Source organism: Sorex araneus, chromosome 9 (genome assembly GCF_027595985.1).
Source record: "Sorex araneus isolate mSorAra2 chromosome 9, mSorAra2.pri, whole genome shotgun sequence".
In the NCBI taxonomy this organism is placed as follows: domain Eukaryota; kingdom Metazoa; phylum Chordata; class Mammalia; order Eulipotyphla; family Soricidae; genus Sorex; species Sorex araneus.
The window spans coordinates 31200793-31209041 of NC_073310.1; the positions used below are offsets into that span (position 1 = coordinate 31200793).

General features: G+C 34.6%; 1 non-coding gene across 1 annotated transcript; it reads left to right on the forward strand.

The window, feature by feature from the left end:
- The first annotated feature begins 7845 nt into the window (after window positions 1-7845).
- Window positions 7846-7949, forward strand: LOC129398985 (U6 spliceosomal RNA). Its single transcript, XR_008626841.1, has one exon. It is a non-coding gene; the product is annotated as a U6 spliceosomal RNA (small nuclear RNA).
- Window positions 7950-8249: the final 300 nt, after the last annotated feature.

An 8249-nucleotide genomic window follows, 5' to 3' on the forward strand; every position in this document is an offset into this window, starting at 1 on the left:
AACATGAGGTGTATATAAATCTCTATATCCAAATTAATTTTTGTAATTTTCAGGTAAAATACTAGAAGTGGGATAACGAGATAATTTACTTTAGTAATGTCAATCTGTAAGATACAGATTGCAGTTCACAGATCATCCTGTTCCCTGGGAATCTAAATTTATAATAAAATTCCAGGTTATTTGCTGCAGCAATTTGACAAGAAAACTTTAAATTATGAGACTCCAAATGACAATACTTCTGCTGTCGATCTCTGTAGCATTGGATTCTCCCCACTATGGCAATAAAAATATATTATTATTTTTCTTGAGTCACTATGAGATGCAGAGTTACAAAACTGTTCATGATCATAATCGGTTTTCAGTCACACAATATTCCACCAGTGACCTCAGTTTCCCTTCTGACCCCCCACCCACTCCACCACAGCATGCCTCTATAGCAGGCATTTTTCTCCTCCTCCTCCTCTTCCTCCTCCTCCTCCTCCTCCTCCTCCTCCTCCTCCTCCTCCTCCTCCTCCTCCTCCTCCTCCTCCTCCTCCTCCTCCTCCTCCTTCTTCTTCTTCTTCTTCTTCTTCTTCTTCTTCTTCTTCTTCTTCTTCTTCTTCTTCTTCTTCTTCTTCTTCTTCTTCTTCTTCTTCTTCTCTCTCTCATTCCTTTTGGGCATTATAGTTTGCAATACAGATACTAAGAAGTTATCATGCTTTTTCTTTTGCCTACATTCAGTATGCAGTTCTTATCCAGAGTGATCATTTCCAACTATATATTGCCAATTATCATTTCCAACAACTATTGCCGTAGTGGTACATTCTCTATCTTAACTGCCTTCTCCCCCAGCACCTGAGGTAGGCTTCCAACCATGGGCAAATACTCTTGGTCCGTGTTTCTACTATCCTTGGGTATTAGTCTCATACTATGTTGTTGTTTCTGTCCCACAAATGAATTTGATCATTCTATGTCTGTCCCTCTCTTTCTGACCCATTTCACTCAGCTTTTGAGCATATATAACAATACATGTTTAAGGTGAAGGCCTTTGTGGTCACAGCTAACAAATGTCTGCTCCCACGTGTCAGGGGTACTGATGATATTGAGCATGCCCAAGTCTCTCTCTCTCTCTCTCTCTCTCTCTCTCTCTCTCTCTCTCTCTCTGTGTCTCCCTCCCTCCCCTCATCTCGTGTTTCAGAAAATTAATTAGTTTTTCCAGAAAGATATGCATATTTCCCTGTGACTTTGAAAATATTTGAGTCAAAGACCCTAAAAATTTCATTGTGGACTCAATTCCCAGTAAATAATTATTTCATTTTGAACTCAATTCCCAGTAGATAATTGAACTGTGTGTCCCCATTGGGTAACCTTAACAAAATGCCCACTAACTTATCTTGTTAAAGTTGTCCAGTTCCGTCTACATTGGCTCATCCTCGAGCACAGAAGAATAACAGGCTCACTTCGGGGAAAGGAATGACCACAAGTAGAGGGAGATGAACAGTTCAATCATATCATCCCTCATCCCACTGCCCACCCAGGGTTCTTTGCCAGCTTTTCTACTTCTCCCTGTAAAAGAAAAACCCTTTCCACTTGACCCCCCGAGGCACCAACTTATCTTATGGTCGGAGTGCTTTTCCTAGGGCACACATTTTTTCTAATATTATACATTCTTAATTTTTTTTAGTTTATTTTTGGACACATCTGGTGATGCTCAGACTTTATGCCTGACTGTGCTCATGGGTCACCTCTGGAAGGGTTTGAGAAACATATGAGGTTCAGGGGTTTTAACACAGTTGACTACATGTAAAGGAAACATCCTACCCAGTGTACTATTTCTTCAGTCGGAATAACATATCTTCTTACCTAAGACAATAGCACTGCAGCACTGTCATCCCTTTGTTTATCTATTTATTCTAGGGGGCACCTCTATTTGTTCTAGAGGCCCCAGTAATGTCTCCATTGTGAGACTTGTTGTTACTGTTTTTGGCATATCGAATATGCCATGGGTAGCTTGCCAGGCTCTGCTGTGAGGGCAGGATACTCTCAGTAGCTTGCCGAGTTCTCCAAGAGGGACTGAGAAATCGAACCCAGGTCAGCCGTGTGCAAGGCAAATGCCCTATCGACTGTCCTATCACTCCAGTCCACCTAAGACAATATAAAAAAAATTGACAACACCCGTGTATGCTTTGATGAAGTTATTTTTGTATGCTTTCAGAAAAATGGAATTGTTATTTTCCAAAGTCTAAAAAAAAAGTCACTTGTTACTCATTATAATAGCCATCTGCTTAGTTATACATGGCACAATATACACCAGAAGGGAGAGTGTCTGACTTTCTCTTGGTTATTTTTAGTGCCTTTCACAATGTCTTGCAAGCTGTAAATTGGTTGAAAACATGACTAATGATGAGAAATATTGAGAAGGTACTATGCCTAAAGATATCAGGAATATCTCAAAATGCACCATTCATCCAAAATTGCTTAGAAACCAGTATAGATAAAAATAAATGAACCTCATCATTTGATTATTTATCCTTTGTATTATCCTTTAAGTAAGACATATTAATGTCTTAATGGAAAACTTCTCCCCACTAACACATAGTCTCTCTCTCTCTCTCTCTCTCTCTCAATGTCCTTTAAGTAAGAGATGATAATAAAAATTAATATTTAACTTGTCATTTTTTAGGTTTTGTTTTCATTCTGAGGGTTCTTTGCTGAGGATCAAATTTCTCTCTGAAATAAAATCCCTTTAACCACCAGATCTTAGTAACAGAAGAATGTTCAAAACCTGCACTATTATTTTAAGGATAAAGTATGGATGAGTAAGAGACAGGTAAATACTGTGAGTCTACATGTGAATGTGTCTGCACATACAGATTGCAATGCCACAGTCAATAAATTATTTGGTATGCCCACAAAAAAGAAAGAAAATAATATTTATATATACACAAAACTATAATCACATTATTAAAACAAAAAGCCATATAGTTAGTATAACTAAAATGATTCAATTTTTCATTTATGAAAATCCATACATATATAAATTATCTAGAATTATAAAAATATGTATCATGGTGTTAAGCAAAAGCATTTGTCATATTTAAGTTCTGAATAAATAAATCCTAGTTTTAATATTGTTTTAGTGTCCAAATTGATCAAAAAAATGTATTTTTTTATCTTATGAAGAGTATTTTTTAAAATTAAGTTAGGGACTCAAGTGTTATAATTTATCTTTTTCCAAAGATTTATATTTTTCCCCCAGAAATGTCAAAGGAACACTTTTTAATACATCAGAAAAAACTGGAGTAGCAACATATTAATAATTTTGGTATATTAAATACAAGAAATTGACTTAGAAAAGCTAAGGAATGTTCATCATAGCAAAATTATTTTCCAAAAATATTTTTATTTCATTAATATTTTCCTTTTAAATAATTTTTATTTTAAAATCAAGATGATTTGATTTTAAAGATATTTTTATATTTTTTAAACATACTTTTTCAGATATTCTTAAGAGACCTAAAAATGAAGAGGAGATTATTAAAAGAGAAGGCAGATGGAATAGAGAAGGGATCACTAAGAAAATCATGGCTGGAGAAACCAGTTGGGATGGGAGATGCATGCCGAAAGTAGATAATCGACCAAACATGATGATCTCTCAGTGTCTGTGTTGCAAGCAATGATGCCCAAAAGTAGAGAGAGAGTATGGGGAACATTGTCTTCCAAAGAGGCAGGGGGAGGGTGGGAAAGGGGGGGTATACCCGGGATATTGGTGGTGGGGAATGTGCACTTGTGGGGGGATGGGTGTTTGATCATCGTGTGATTGTAACCCAAACATGAAAGCTTGTAACTATCTTACGGTGATTCAATAAAATTTAAAAAAATTTTCTTTAAATAAAATAAATAAAAATATAACTTAAAATCAATAATTATGTGTTTATTGTGTACAAAAACTATTTGGTTACAAATAATTGATCACCAATCCAAAGAAAATTTTTAAATTCTCTTAAAAGTTTATTATCTTGGTTTGGGGACCACACTCTCCTGTGCTCAGGGCGTACCCTGACTCTGTGTTCAGGGATCACTTCTGGGCAGTGCTCAGAGGATCATACTTAGTGCTGAGGATAGAACACAGGTTGGCAGCATGCAAATCAGTGTACCCTCTGACCAACCAAAACTTGTCTTTAAGTGGATTTACTCATACAATGTAAGAATTTAAGAATTAACTTTCTGAAGATGTACGACCCAAGACTCTAATGAGATCATGACCCATCAGATTTCTTTTTTTTTTGTATTTTTACTGTTTTCCCTCCCATTTCCCTTGCCCCATCCCAACAAACACGGCTTCCAGTAGGCTTCATCATTCAGAATCAGTGAGAAAGAATATTCTTTTCTTAATGGTTTCCAAACATATCCTGATCTCAAATAGTGTGTCCACCCAGTTACTGTTGCCTGGGAGAGTAAATCTGCTTTTATTTTAAACTAACAGTGAGATTAAACACATCAAATTGCAAGAGTAGGGGTTGGCAGCATTTCCCTAGAGGAAAATCATAGTAAATATTTATTCAAAGACATGTGAATGGGTTCTGAATAACAAGATTTATTGATGCTCATATCTAGAAGAATATTTAACAATAAAAGGAGTCTAAAATACAGTGTTTGCCACAATGTTTATCATGTGACAATGAGAATTAGACTAAAAATACACTGAAAACTAATCATAATAAAAGTAAGAATACTAAATGATACGTATGAGCACAAATAACAAATGTTATTGAAACTATATTGTGTAAAAAAAAAAGAAACTATATTAAGTGATTAGTCACACCTTAGACTAAAGGTCCGATTGGTGTTAAATATTTTTGGTGATTGTAATAAAGGTAATAATTTGATTACCATTTGAAATTCTTTGCATTGAACTTTCTTGCCTTTCTCCCCCCCAAAGTGTATATAATGGAAAGTATCTTTGTAGTTATCCCTGTGTTAAAACTTTCATCTCGTTATATAATTGAAATTTCCTCTGTAGCTAAGTGTTTTTTCTAGATCCTCAACAGGGTAAAAAACAAACAAACAAACAAACAAAAAACTCAGATGTTGATCACTGAGTATCTTTTCAGGGGAAAAAGGAATCACATGAACTCTGTGTGTGTGTGATAGAGAGAGAGAGAGAGCATACACACATGTGAATGCATGTATGCTGTGCACTTGTGTGAGCTTCCTAAGGAAATGCTACTTATTTTTCCTGAACTTGAACATTTTATGCTGACATTTATTGAATGGAGTGTGTGTCAAAACTCAAGCATCTGCATTAAAATTTGGGTACAAAATGGCAAACATAACATTAATCTTTCATTTTTTACTTTAATTTAAAAACTTTCATTAATAAGTCTTAAATAAGTTTACAGACTAGCACAGAAGACAGAAAAGAAACCAAAAACTAATCCATAAATAAATCCACAATAAATAAAGGAATTACTTATGCAATCACCAAAGTACAGTGATAATAATGAAGTGTGGACAAGAATAGATAGATAGATTAGGGGCTGTAGTGATAGTACAGTGGGTAGGGTGTTTGCCTTGCACACAGCCGACCCGGGTTCGATCCCCAGCATCCCATATGGTCCCCCAAGCACTTCCAGGAGTGATTCCTGAGTGCAGAGCCAGGAGTAACCCTTGTGCATTGTTGAGTGTGACTCAAAAAGCCATAGATAGATAGATAGAGAGAGAGAGGGGGAAAGAGAGAGAGAGAGAGAGAGAGAGAGAGAGAGAGAGAGAGAGTGAAGTAAAAGTGGGAGAGCAGTAGAAAAGCATACTAGATTAACCAAGGTCAGGAGAAAAATATGGCTAATTTTAAAGCCTACTAGAAAATAACATTAACAGTATGGGCTTACATGTGTGAGGATCTAGGTTTCATACATGGCCCCATAAAATAAAAAATATAGTCAGAAAATAAAAACAAAATGGATCAAGACCTAAATAAAATAAATATAAGAAAAAACATAGGATTTATATGCTAGAACTCAGACATATGACATGAATTTTGAGATTCACTTTCAATGGCAAGGGAAACAAAAAAAATAAGCAAATATTACTGGACAAAATTAGAAAGCTTTTACACAGAAAGAGAAATTAATACAAAAACAAAAGTCAACTTAATAATTGGGAGACATTTACACATTAAACATCCAACAAGGGGGTCCTAAATTCCCATAATCGATAAAGAAGCTGTACTTATATGTTTAAGGAACACTACTTCACTGTTTATTAAGATTAAACAACACAATTTTTGGCAACATGGCTTAAACTTGTGATTATGCTAAGCAAAATTGACAAAAAGTGAAATATAATTACTAGGTGATTTCAAATAAATATGGAATAAAAATTTAAAAAATGACGAAGCAAAACTAAAATAACTTTTGGATATGGTGGTTATCTAAGAGGAAGGGAAAAACAGTGGGAGGAATAAGTAGAGGGTTTTGTTTAGATAGAGTGATATTCCTGGAATTTCCCTGTTAGATGTGATAATTCTTATACACCTATAATAGGTGGGACATTATGCATTCTAACTTCCATAGGACTATAAAACAATGAAGAAATTTCATGAAAAAACAAAAATATTATGTTTACATTTAATAGGTTCGCTAATGTAAGTTCATGACTAATCATTGAAAGATTATCATTTATTACTCAGTAATGTCTGAGTAGTTCAGATTACTGGAACCAAATGTTTGAAAATAGTGATGCAGATGACACTAAAAAGGAAGAAGGGAATGGATTTGACTTTGTAGATATTAACACTGTAACACTGGAAAAGTTAAATAGAGCAACAAAAATTTAAATGTACGATATTTACCCAGTTTTAGGTTATAATATGAATAAATATATTCATGTGTTGTTAGTAAATTGGTTCCAGTAAGTACTTTGGAGAGTGATTTGGCATTATGGAAGGTGCAGAACTGGCAATTCCCCCATGCTGGTATAAAATATTAAATCTTGAGCACATGTGCACAAAGGAACATGCATAGTAACTGAAAAATTGTTTGCAACAAGAAAAATATTATAATTTACATAGTTTCAAATGGAATGAGAAATTTTACAACAAAACAAAACCCCTGAGTAACATTTATCTCTTAGATGGTAGGGCAAATAACTGAAAAGTGCGAATAAAACTTTTAGGTTGTATTTGTGTGATTTATGAGGGAACAAAGGAAACAGTAATAAAGACAAAAGGAAGTGTGTGCGTGTGTGTGTGTGTGTGTGTGTGTTTCTGAATTTAAAATAGTCAGAAGAATCCACTGGTGAAGAGGCTGTGTTGGACCATTGTATGTCTAAAATTATGAATAATTTGATAATTTTGTAACTCACAGTGATTCAATAAAAAAATAAATAAAATATGACATAATGAAGACAAGAGTCTCCACGTTTGAGATCAAACTTGTTCAAGTTCTTGCTCTTTATAATGCTTTAAATGAAACTGATTTCCTCTGAGGATAATGATAATAATTTAAATTCAGGTACAAAGTGATCTAAATACACACCACAGTCTAGCTCTTACTAACACGCAGGAGTGCTAAAGGAACTTTTGTTTGTTGTGAGTTTTATAACCGAGCTATTTCAAGAAATTCAGCTGAAGCACAGAAACCTGACTATTTTGATCTTCTGGTGCTTCTTAAAATGTGCCATATGTTAGAATCGTTGTCAGCCAGAAAAACATCCACTATCAAAGTGCATCCAGACTTTGGAGGAGATCTTGCATAACTTATCTTGAGTAAATTTGGATAACAGGGTTGATATAAAAAACAGAGGTATCTCCCTGGTCTGTGGTTATCCCCATTCTGGACTCAGTTGGATCTTAAAATTATCAGTTGAGTGCTCACTTTGGCAGCACATGTACTAAAATTGGAATGATACAGAGATTAGGATGGCCCCTCAACAAAGATTGCATGCAAATTTATAAAGCATTATGTATTTGCCCTAATAATGTAGCAATAAATTTCTAACTTTAAAAAATAAAATAAAATAAAACTATAATCAGTTGGATGAAACTGATGTAAGAATGAACCATTTGGGCCTTGGTTTATTCTTCAATTAGATCAGGAGACAAAGCAAGTTAATTTCATGGATTTTCAGGGCCACGGCATTTAAATTTTTGTTCTTGGTTTAGCAGTGAAGCAAACAAGGTAAAGTTTGTAAACTATAAATGAGTACTAGTCTCAATTATTGTTTCTTTTCAATTCTATTAATTTGTATTAAGCCTATATTTTATGAAAGGC